We start from the raw sequence: 12571 nt of genomic DNA, 5'->3' as shown, positions 1-12571 counted from the left end.
AAATATATATATTTGTGTGTATGTCCAAAAGTCAGAAATAGATAGAAATTAATTTACTTTATTTGATATTTTACATTCCAGTTTATAAATTTATTTCTTCCTTGAGTCTAAAATTATTCTGAAAGTGACTAGAGAAATTTTTGTATTTGGAGATAACACTTCCTTCTTCCTTTACTTGGCTGTGTCAGAGTTGGACATTGTGACTTCTAGATTTAAAGTTTTATAAACGTTAAATAGAGCTTAGTATTTTTCATTCAGTTAGTGTTCTTATACTTCTAGCCCAGTAAAGTGTACAAGGACAAAATCAAATGAAGCTTTGCAGGTTTCCCGTGCACCGGTGCTCGTTGACTCTTACAGGTTACTTGAGTATGTGATGCTCTATCCCTGTCTCCTCCTCAGTAAGGAAGCTACTTCGTAAATGACTAAGACCAAATGTAATTGTTGTATAAGGGCACAATTAAGAATATCCCAAAAGAAAGAATGACATCCAATATTTAAAACATTTACACTGCATTTTAATTCTTTTTTTTTTCTTTCTTTCAGTAAACATTGCTGTCTTCAGGAAATAAGTTAAGGAATGAGAAGCAAGAAAGAGAGGATATTCATCTTAGAAGGACTCAGAAGCACTTTGAAAATTAAAAGGAATGTAATGATAGCTGCTAGACCCTCCTTGGTCACTGAAATGGATGAAGTACTTCAAATTTAAATGGTAACCAAAGTTCTCCTTTCATGTTGTTTCCACCAAAACTTTGATGACTTGAAAGAATTTCTTTTTAAATTTAAATACTTTACAAATACCAAAGTATAAATTAAACTGCCAAAGTATAAATGAAACTACTAATTTTGTAACTTTAAATTTAGCATAGCCAGGTTTTATTTTGGCCCCTAGTAATTGACCTTAATATTGATTAAGTAATTCTTACTGTTTTTCCCCATTCTGAATGTTTTAACTTATAAACAGATAAGCTTATTTAAGTAAGATATGGCATAGTACCAGTACATTTGTAAGTCCATCCTTAACCAAATGTCTTTTCCTTTCATAGATAATGCAGACAAGCATAAGTGGTGGTATTCTAGCAGGTCTCCAAAGGCTTTCTAGTCTTGTTTTCTGTACTCTATTTCATGTTGTTTTTTAGTTTTTCTTATTTAACATCTTGTCTCATAATCTTTTTAGCTTTATAGCTTTCATTATTATGTTACTTAATTTTTATTTTCTGCTTTGCTCCCCTTCTTGGGAATTTAGAGTTATAAAAGATACAGTTCCAGTTAAGAGTTCACTCTACTCAAGTAGAGTGAAAAAAGCAATTATAGAAATATTTGATTTTTTAATCAGCCTTCTTAAATCTCCTTGATCTTCATCCAAAATTGTTTCAATGCATGTTTTACAAAACTTAAATGTTTGCAAATGTTTTAAGCATCTTAGTGAACAATTAGAACTTATTCATGGGAAGTTTATTAATTTGATTTTGAGGGATAATCATTTGTTTGCCTGAGTCACTATGTCTTGGTAGTGATTAGGTTCAATTGTTTAAAACTTCAATCTTCTTGTGAAATACAGAGATGTGAAAAATCATTCAAATACTGTTTCTTTTGTGAATACTAATGATTCTAAGAAACATTATGACCTCTATTTCAAGGAAATTATTCAAATTGGCAAGTATAACCCAGAATAAATAGTACATAAAAGAATTAATGTTCTGCTTACTCTCCCCTAACACTGACCTTGATAAAATGCTAACATTAACCTTGGTAAAATGTCTTAACCCCATTTTTTAAATTCTCCAATGAGTATTTGAATCTCTAGTTAGAACATCTCTGTGCTCTTGTCTCTTCCCACCACATAGCAACTGTTAGCTTTTTTAAACGTCCAATAAGTTCCATTAAAAAAATAAAGTTGAAGGAAGCAACTTTTGAAATACACAGAAATTAAAGTGTTAAGTGTTCACTTATATTAGTGAGATGATATATAGAAAGTCACCAAATTTCTCTTTCTTCTCTTTTAATGATATAGTTTTCTTTACCTATTTAATTATATCTAATTCTGTAATCTTAAATTACAGCTTCATTAATAAACCCAAACAAACTATGTTGTCAGAAATTTTATTGTGAGACTTTAATAAACTCTTGTCAAACTCTTAACTCCATTTAAATCCATCTTAGCAAGTTTAAGTAACCATGGATAAGATCATTGTAATCCACAGATGGTGAATTTTTCTAATCATTAATTTCCACCATTTGCACACCAACTTTGTATTCACTTTTCACACAAAATGTATGTAAGTTTATAATATTTTCAAGAACAAATTAGAATGGGTCAGAACTTGACCTCTCTTCAAAATAAGATAAGAGGACTACATTGATTCTCCCATCAAGTCCAGTTCTGAAGTTAGTACTTCGAAACCAGGAGGGATGCAGAATTAAAGAAGATCAAAGATGATCATCTGCATTTATGTATTATTTAATTTTTATGCTCCTATCCAAGCTGAGTGTCTCTAGATTCCCAATTCTGCTGTGGCTTTTGAAGATGGAATGGAATCAAACTTCTACTTGTGCCATTAACACAATTTCTGGTCTGTACAGTTCTCAAAGAAATGAAGTAAATTGTCCAATTTCCAGTTGCTAGTTAGAGATAGAGCAGGTATTTCTGACTCAGCAGCCTGAACTTTTAACCAGAAGTTTATTCTAGTTTACAAATATTCAATATGACTTGTTGAAGTTACTTCTTTACCTAGTAGCAGGTAAAGAGAGGTCTTATTATTAGCAGTATCCTCATTTTGACTTTGTAAAATTATGCCCCCTTGATGTACATATTATCTTCCTTTTGCAGCAGCAATTTGTCAATATTTTAATTTATCAAATTCTTGATTATGTTCTCAAGGTGTTAGTCATTATGTAATATAAAAGAAAACAGAATCTACACAAAGTGAAAGTTTAAGTTACTTGAATATAACTTCATTAAACCCATATTTTATTTGAGATAAAGGACAGAGAAAGGAGATAGTTGGAGGAAAATTACAAAACTGACCTTTTGGCTTAGCTGTCCCCCCATGAAGCCTTATTTACTGTTCTCTTTATCCCCACATGTTCACATCCACACAAAAACATGTATGTATATGTTCATACCAGCTTTGTTGTAATAGATCCAAATTGCACTCAACCACATGTCCTAAGATAGGTAAATACTTAAATTCTCTGTGGTGCATCTATCAAGGAATACTATATTAACAATAAAAAGGAATGAACTATTGACAACTTGGATGTATTTCAGGGACATTATGCTGAGTAAAAAAAGTGAGTGTTGGGTCTCCCTAGTGGCACAGCGGGCTGAGCGCAGTGCTCTGAAGCTGTCCGCAGCCTCTGCAGCGCCGGTTCGATTCCCGGCTGGCCAGGGAGATTCTCACATGGCGCAGCAGACCTGTCCTGTCTCGCCCGCTGCTCCCCTCAGCAGTGTATTTCAGTCAGTCGGCCTGTTCTGCTCCCTGCTCTGTCTCTGGTGAATTCTCTCACCCTCCCACGCCTCTGGCCTGTACCCCAGCTCTTGTATAGATAAATAAATCTTAAAAAAAAAAAGAAAAGAAAAAAGTGAGTCTTAAAGGGCTGCATACTATGTGAGATCATGTATATATATAACCTCAAATTTTCAAAATTATAGTGCTGGAAAAGAGATGAGCGGTTACCATGGGTTTGGGAATGTATAAAGGAAGTGCGTAAGGGAGATTTTGGCAGTGAAGGAATAGTTTGTGACTGTGATACCGAAACCTGAGCCCTGCAGCACAGGCCACGGGGCAAGACCTGCTCTTTTTCAGTGGCCGTTTTCCAGCTGCTGCTGGAGTTGCTGTAATCACGTTACGCCCATGTGATAAAATGGCATTTTATCTTGCTATAATAATATAGTATAATTAATATAATATAATATAATATAATATTAGTATAGTATAGTATAATATAATATAATATAATCTTTTTCAGAGTCCCCTATCCTATCTCCTGCTATAATAAACTACCCACGTGATAAAATGGCATTGAATATAAAAATATATTTACCAATATCAGTTTCTTGGTTTTAATATCACATATTTATGCAAGATGTGACTTGGGCAGACTTGTTGAAGGATACACAAGGCCGTTGCTGTCCAGCACTCTGTAATGTCATTGCAACCTCCTATGAATTTCTTTTTGAAATGAAACATTAAAAAAAAACCCTGTCATCATTAAGTGTGATCCAGTAAATTCAGTTCTATAAAATGCAAGGTCATGTTCCTTCTGGGCTAGTGAAGTGACTCAGGTGAACTACACAGATACTCTGTAAGGGAGTCTGAGAGTGCAGATGTGAGTTTCATATTCTCCTCATCTTATCCACTGGCACCTCCTGCTTTGGCTTAAATATGGTCAAGGTTTGTCTAGGTCTTATGCCTGCCTGGCAGACCTCTAGGACGATGCCATTGTTTTAAAAAATATACCAGCTAGCAACTATTTTATGAGCTGCTCTGGGTAGATGGGATCGGGTGAGTCCTAGGAATGCTGAGTGCTGCTCTCCAGCTACCTTGGGTTTCTAGGAGGGATTGTTTGCTGTTTTCCACTAAGTCACTCTCCTATTCACATTACAACTTTTCCTTCTCAGCCACCACTTGAGAATAGGGGTTTAAATGTACTTTCAGCCAATTGTATAATATAATTATCTATATGTTTTACTTACTTAGAATAGTTTTCAATCCAAGATTCGGTAAATCTTAATTTTCTAAAATTTTAAGTAAAAAGTGTGTTTCATGGCCCCCATGTAAAGCTGTATAAAATGAGGGAAAACAAAGAATAACAAGAAGTTATTTCATTCTTGCTTTCTAAACCAAGGCAATAAATTCAAAATGATCTCTCAGATTTTTTGGAGAGAAGGATGAGAGACCCTCTGGATTATACCCCTAGCTTCTCATGGGACAACCCAACCTATCTGACTGATGGAATGAACTTTATGCTCTCTTTACATGCTAACTCATTCATTCGTTCATACATTTACTTGAGAAAAATATTTGCACTAGGCAAAGAATTAACTTACTTTGTGTTAATAACAGATTTAAGTGGTTTGTATATGTTTTCTCTTGATTGTAATCATGTCACTGTGCAAACGTACAGGGATACAAAGAAGAATACAGTACAGGTTCTGTTTTCAGTGGCTCACTATCTTTCAGGCCAGGCAAACATATAAATGGACATAGGTAGCATTTGGTCAAGTGCTTAATTCCATGCTTTACCTGCCTGGGAAGAGTGAGAGAAATTTTTCCAAAAGCACAAAGACTGTTCCTGGATAAATAGGAGTTTACTCTCAGGGGTAACAAAGGAGAAAAGAGTTCTAGGCAAAGGTAATGAGATATCTAGAGATATATCTACCTGCTCTATGGGAAAAGAAGCTTTTGAAGTTGAAGATGTTATCCAAGATATTTTAGTGTGATACCCTTCCTTTACATTAAAGGAAATGGAAGCTCTAAGAGGCAAATGTATTTACCCACTATAGTATCTCTTTAAGTATTTTTTTCAAACTATATAGCTCAAAATATATTTTGGTCAGATATTACTCTACTGTAAGAGAGATGCTTCTTCCTCATACTGTTTTTCTATATAAATTTGCTTCTAAAAAAATAACTTTTATTTCTCTTTAAATTTTTATTCTGAAATTTCCAAGAATTCACAAAAACTCAAAGTAATATAACAAATGTTTATTATTTTACCAGCAAGAATTAATTGAATGCTAACATTTTGTCGTTGCTGCTAAAAGAAATAAAACAATTTAGATAATGGTTGAATTCCTCTTTGTATCACTCTCCAACTTCATTCCTGTCCTTTCTTCTCTAGAAATAATTGCTCTGTGAGGTTGGCGAATATACATTCTTATGTGTGTACTTACAAACAGTATGTAGTATAAATGGTAATATACTGTATGTACTTTTGCATCTGTCATTGATCTGTGATATTTATTTAAATATACTTTTTCATATAAGCTGAAAATGAATTATAGGAGAGTAGCTGATATGCTTAGTAAGCAGTAGAGATTTGCTGTTGTATGTGGTTTTGTTCTCACTGTCATGTTAACTGCATTGTGTTTTTAGAAGAGTGTAAGTTTTAAAACTTTTGTAGGTTTTAAAACTTGTTTTAAAGATTTTAATTGGGAAGACAGTTATTTTTGTAGGTTTACAACTGCTCTAATATTAACATTTTTGTTATTAATCTGTCAGTTATTTACATAACTATATAACTTTGGGGTTACACTTTCGTACCTCTGTTTGTGCACAGGCTTCACTCACCCCTCTCTCAGCACTTCCATTCCTGTGACCTATCCTCTCCTCTCTCCCCTACCACACTCTCTGGTAGCTGATATATTTTTTCACAGAATCTAAGAATTATTTTTGCTATGCATTGCCAGTATATGTTTGGTTATTTATAGTCCACAGATAAGTAAAACCATCCAGTATCTCCTTCATCTTCTGATGATTTCACTTACTGTAATCACCTCAAAATTCATCCATTTTGAGAATTGAATAGAAAATCCAGAAATAAACCCACAGATTTATGGTCAACTAATATTTGAGAAAGGAGCAAAGAATATGCACTGGAACAAAGAAAGTTTGTTCAATAAATGGTGTTGGGAAAACTGGGTCGCTACATGCAAAAGAATGAAGCTTGACCACTACCTAACACCATGCACAAAAACCAACTCAAAATGGATTAAAGAGCTAGACATAAGACCTGAAACCATAAAATACATAGAAGGAAATATAGGCGAAACACTACGTGATTTGCACATCAAAGACATCTTTACAGACACATCACCCAAAGCAGTGATAGTGAAGGCAAAGATAAACAGCTGGGACTACATCAAATTAAAAATCTTCTGCACAGCAAAAGAGACAATAACCAAAACAAAGAGAAACCCCGCTGACTGGGAGAACATTTTTGCACACAACACTAATGATAAAGGACTGATCACAAAAATCTACAAAGAGCTGATGAGACTCAACAAAAACAAAGAAAATAATCCAGTCAAAAAATGGGCAGAAGAGCTAAAAAGAAACTTCTTTGAAGAGTAAATGCAAATGGCCAACAGGTATATGAAAAAATGTTCAACGTCACTTGTAATCAGGGAAACGTAAATCAAAACTACAATGAGATACCATCTCACACCAGTGAGAATGGCACATATTAAAAAAACTAGCAACAACAAATGTTGGCGAGGTTGTGGAGAAAAGGAACTCTCCTGCACTGTTGGTGGGAGTGCAAACTGGTCCAACCACTATGGAGAGCTGTGTGGAGATTTCTGGACCTACTAAACATAGAGCTTCCATATGATCCAGCAATTCCACTCCTAGGTATTTACCCAAAGGACACAGAAACATCAATTCCAAAGGGCACCTGCACGCCTATGTTTATAGCAGCACTATTTGCAATAACTAAGCTATGGAAACAACCCAAATGCCCAAAAATAGATGACTGGATCAAGAAGATGAGGTGTGTATGCACCATGGAATATTACTCAGCAATCAAAAAAGATAAACACATGCATTTTGCAGCAACATGGATGGAGCTAGAAGGGATCATGCTCAGCGAAATAAGTCAGAAAGAAAAAGAAAAATACCGGATGGTCTCACTCATAGCAGGAATTTAGAAAACCTAAATAAGAGACCAGGAAAAAGACTAATTAATACAAAGTAAAAATCAAAATCAACAAGCAACTATAAACCAGAGACACACTATGGGGGGGGGGGCGGGAATTGGAGGAGGAGCGGCGGGGAAAGGAAGGACTAGAGTCAAGGGGGGAGGTGCAATTGTATGGGGAATATAACCAAAATGAAAATGCATACATTGTGCAAAGATGAAAAAAAGATGTAAGAATTGTATAAAATAAAATATTTAAAGAAAAAAAAAGATTCATCCATTTTGTCCCCTAGGCATTAATTCATTTTTTAAAATAAACAGTAATCTGTTGAATATATTTCCACAATTTCTGTATCCAGCTGTCTGTCACTGGACACTTAAGTTGGTTCCATGACTTGGCTATTGATATGAACATAGAGTGTATAAATATTTTCATGTTAGAATTTTCATGTCTAATATTAAAATTAAAAAAAATTACAGCTGAACAACTGCAACAGAAATATTCTCTAATAGAATGAAATTACTAAGGAATGACTACTGTGTGGTAGAAATTCTTCCAAACATGTACTACCAGCAAAACAATACTAAGTAATAAGTAAGTTGTGCTGAATGGGAAAATATTCTCTGAAAACATAGTGAGATGACCCAGGGAAAGAATATGTCATCTGTATTTTTAGTAGAACTTAAAAGTCCTTTCACCTAGGGTGTAGCCCTGCCTGGTATTAGGGATAACAATGTTTTAAGTTAATTACAAGTTGGAATAGTACTAAACATTTGAAGTGATTGAAGAGCATAATCATTGTGAAGAACCTCCTTGTTTCTATTACTAGAAGGGAAATTCACCTGCCATATTCTTGTAACACTGAAAAACTGGAAATCTGCAAAAATGCTTGTAATCGACAAGCCAGTTATTCCCAGCCCCACTGGCACTTTAGTGCTGAAGTAATTGACCCCATGTAGTAGCCACATAATAATGGAAGAATAAAATTAGTGTTATCATTTGGCTTGTACATTTTGAAGATTAACAGTTATAGCACATGGTCGTAGGAAAGCTTATCTGAAAATGCCAGATTGTAAAAATGAAAGGAGGCTATTGATCCCTAAGAAATGCATTCTTCTTGGAATCTGGCCCAGGCATATAAAGAGGAAGGGATTAAAAACCTTCTGGTTTTGTAACCTCTGATGATATATTCTGGGCCATCATATGACTGGTGCTGAAGCACAGGTGGGTTTCATATGAGGAATGTTTAAAAAGAAACAAGACACAGATGCCTTGGTTAGATGCAAAATCGGGAAGAGCAAATCAGCATCTTTATTTCCAGATAGATTTCTTAGCTAGTATTTTTTCTCTATCCCATTGCCCATCTGCCAATAACGGGAGAAGTATCAGGACACCTGCACTTTCATTCACAGTCTCCCCAAATCATCAGACAGGTGTTCGTTTTTGTTTTGTTTTGTTTTGTTTTTGTGGGACCCTCGCCTGTAGCCGGGGATCAAACTGGCGCTGCAGAGGCTGCAGGCAGCCTCGCAACCCAGTGCTCAACTGCTGCGCCACTAGGGGAAGCCCAGGTGTTCGTGTTTTTAAGACAATTATGGGTGTTAACCATAATCAGATACCATACCCACCCACCCAAAAATCTGGAAAATTGCAAATGTTGGCAAGAATGTGGAGAATTTGGAAACTATATGCATTGCTGGTGGGGATGAGAAATGCTTGATTCTCTCTAAATATGTTAAATGGTCCTGCAAAATGTTAAATATAAAATGATCATTGCCCCAGCAATACGCAAAAAATTGAAAATAGAGTCTCAAAAAATATTTATGCAAAATGTTCATAGACGCACTATTCACAATAACCAAAAAGTGGAAAGAGCCCCAAATATTTATCAACAGATAAAATATGAAAAAATAAAACTTTGGACCATTAGATTCAAAAAACAAGTAAAATGGAAAAATTTCTTGAAAAACCCAACCTGTCAAAACACTCATTAAAAACTGAAAGTTTAAACAGTTAAACTGAAAGTCCTAGGTTTTCAAGAAATTGAATTTGGAGTTTTAAATTTTCCACTGGAGCAAACTCCAGCTCCAGATGGCAGATCCTACCAGGCATGTAAGGGAGGAAATAATACCACATTTACATAAATTCAGGCAAGAAATAAAAGAAGTAAAGTGAGTAGTATTATGATGTCAGAACAAGCTTAAGACATTGCAAGACTGAAAGCTGGCAAATAGACACAAAAATCCTGAATAAAATATTAGCAAATTAAACCCAGTAATATGTAGAAATAATAATATGTTATGACTGAAATGTAGGATTTTTATTCCACAATACAAGGTTGTTTTAATCTTCAAAAATGGATCATTGTAAGTCACATATCAATAAACTTGAAATAAAAACATGATTATCTTAACAGGTGGGCATGGCATCAATTCATAGTAAAGAATTCTCATCAAAGTAAGAGGAAAAGGAATTTACACAGTCTTGTTAAGGGAAAATAGAAGTATCCTACAGTTAATATCATATCTAATGAGGACTAGGCTAAATACTTTCTTCCCAATATGAGAACAAGAAAAAAGTATGTCAGTGTTATACTTAAAGTCAGAGCCAGTTCTGTAAGGCAAGAAAAAAGAAAATAAAAAGTGTGTAAATTAGCAATTGAAAATTAAAATAAAAAAAAAACACCATTTACATGGAACTACCCAGCAATTCCACTCCTAGGAATCCACCTAAAGGACACAAAAACATTAATTCGAAAGGAAACCTGCACTCCTATGTTCATTGCAGCACTATTTACAATAGCTAAGATTTGGAAACAACCTAAATGGCCAAAAACACATGACTGGATCAAGAAAATATGGTATATTTACACAATGGAATACTGCTAAGTGATCCAAAAAGATAAATTCATGTCATTTACAACAACATGGATGGAGCTGGAAGGGATTATGTTAGTGAAATAAGTCAGAAGGAAAAAGAAAAGTACAGGATGGTTTCACTTACAGGAGGAATATAAGGAAACCGAACAAGGGATCAAAAAAAAAGACAAAACCAGGAGGCAAATTATAAATCCAAGACACAGCCGGGGAGAGGTAGGGAGAGGGATCAAAACAGGGAAAGAGCACAAAGGTACTATGGTGAGGGTTCATGGGTGATGTGGGAGTTATATGGGGACAGCACCTGAGGAGAGATATCAAATATTGTACAAAAATGAACAATGGTGTAAAAAGTAAAAGGGCCAAAATAAAATAAAAGGGCCACAAAAAAAGCCATTTACAGAAACGTTACAAAATATGAAATCCTTAGGTATAAATCTAATGAAATATGTATAACACATGTGCTGAAAACCTACAAAGCACTGATGAAAGAAATCAAAGATCTCATGAAATGGAGATACTGTGCTCAACTCTTGGAAGAGTTTTCTTTGTTAAGATGTCAATTTTCCTGAATTTCTACACATTGAATGAAATCCCAGGGAGAATTGTTCCAGAGCAGTCAACAGCTGACTTTTAAATTTTATTTGGAAAGGCAAAGGAACTAGAATATTCAATTTTGAATAAGAACAAATTTGGAGGACTCAGAGTACCTGATGTGAAAATTTAGCATAAAACTACAGTAACCAAGCATTGTGGTGTTATTATTAATATAACAACCACATGAATCTATGGATAAAGAATAAACAGTCCAGAAATAGACGTATATATGGTCAGTTGACTTGACAAGGTGCAGAAACAATCCGTGGAAGAAGAGTTAGTCTTTTCAACAAGTGGTACAGGAACTTTTGAAAACAACGGACCCTTGAACTATACCTTAACTACACCTTAATTTTTTTTAATATTTTATTTTATATAATTCTTACATTATTTTTCATCTTTACACAATGTATACATTTTCATTTTGGTTATATTCCCCATACAATTGCACCCCCCCTTATTTTGACTCTAGTTCTTCCTCCCCCCACCCCTCTCTCCTCCCCTCCCCCCCAGGGTGTCTCTGGTATATAGTTGCTTGTTGATTTTGATTATTACTTTGTATTGATTAGTCTTTTTCCTGGTCTCTTATTTAGGTTTTCTAAATTCCTGCTATGAGTGAGACCATCTGGTCTTTTTCTTTTTCTTTCTGACTTATTTCGCTGAGCATGATCTTACACCAGCGAGAATGGCACATATTAAAAAAACTAGCAACAACAAATGTTGGCGAGGGTGTGGAGAAAAAGGAACTCTCCTGCACTGCTGGTGGGAGTGCAAACCGGTCCAGCCACTATGGAGAGCTGTGTGGAGATTCCTCAACCTACTAAAGTTAGAGCTTCCATATGACCCAGCAATTCCACTCCTAGGTATTTACCCAAAGGACACAGAAACATCAATTCCAAAGAACACCTGCACCCCTATGTTTATAGCAGCACTATTTACAATAGCTAAGCTATGGAAACATACCAAATGCCCAAAAATAGATAACTGGATCAAGAATATGTGGTACATATTCACAATGGAATATTACTCAACAATCAAAAAAAAAAAGATAAACACATGAAGTTTGCAGCAACATGGATGGAGCTAGAAGGGATTATACCTTAATTTTTAAGCACCCTTCTTTTTTTTTTTTTAAAAGATTTATTTATACAAGAACTGGGGTCCAGGCCAGATGCACGGGAGGGTAAGAGGATTCACTAGAGACAGAGTGGGGAACAGAACAGGCAGACTGATGAAATACACTGCTGAGGGGAGCAGCGAGCGAGACAGGAGACGTCTGTTGCACCATGTGGGACCCTCGCCGACTGGCCGGGATCGAACCAGTGCTACAGAGGCTGTGGACAGCTTCACAGCATAGCGCTCAACTGCCTGAGCCACCAGGGGAGGCCCTTAAGCACCCTTCTATTCACAGAGCATTGTGTTAGTTTGGCAGGGTCCCTAAAGGAATCATAAACAATAA

The 12571-nt window shown here is 35.3% G+C and overlaps 1 protein-coding gene across 1 annotated transcript in view; it reads left to right on the top strand.

Moving 5' to 3' along the window:
- Positions 1 to 669: 669 nt before the first annotated feature.
- The window catches only part of PEAK1 (pseudopodium enriched atypical kinase 1), a 152532-nt gene continuing 140630 nt past the window's right edge, over positions 670 to 12571 (top strand). Inside the window, exon 1 of the mRNA XM_037502056.2 lies at positions 670 to 709. The gene's annotated coding sequence lies outside the window, so the exon portion shown is untranslated. The remainder of the gene's footprint in view (positions 710 to 12571) is intronic.

Source organism: Talpa occidentalis, unplaced genomic scaffold (assembly GCF_014898055.3).
Source record: "Talpa occidentalis isolate TD23 unplaced genomic scaffold, MPIMG_talOcc4v2.1 talOcc4.11, whole genome shotgun sequence".
Taxonomy (NCBI): Eukaryota; Metazoa; Chordata; class Mammalia; order Eulipotyphla; family Talpidae; genus Talpa; species Talpa occidentalis.
The sequence above is the reverse complement of the archived record's forward strand: the minus strand, read 5'-3'. Positions and strand labels throughout refer to the sequence as shown.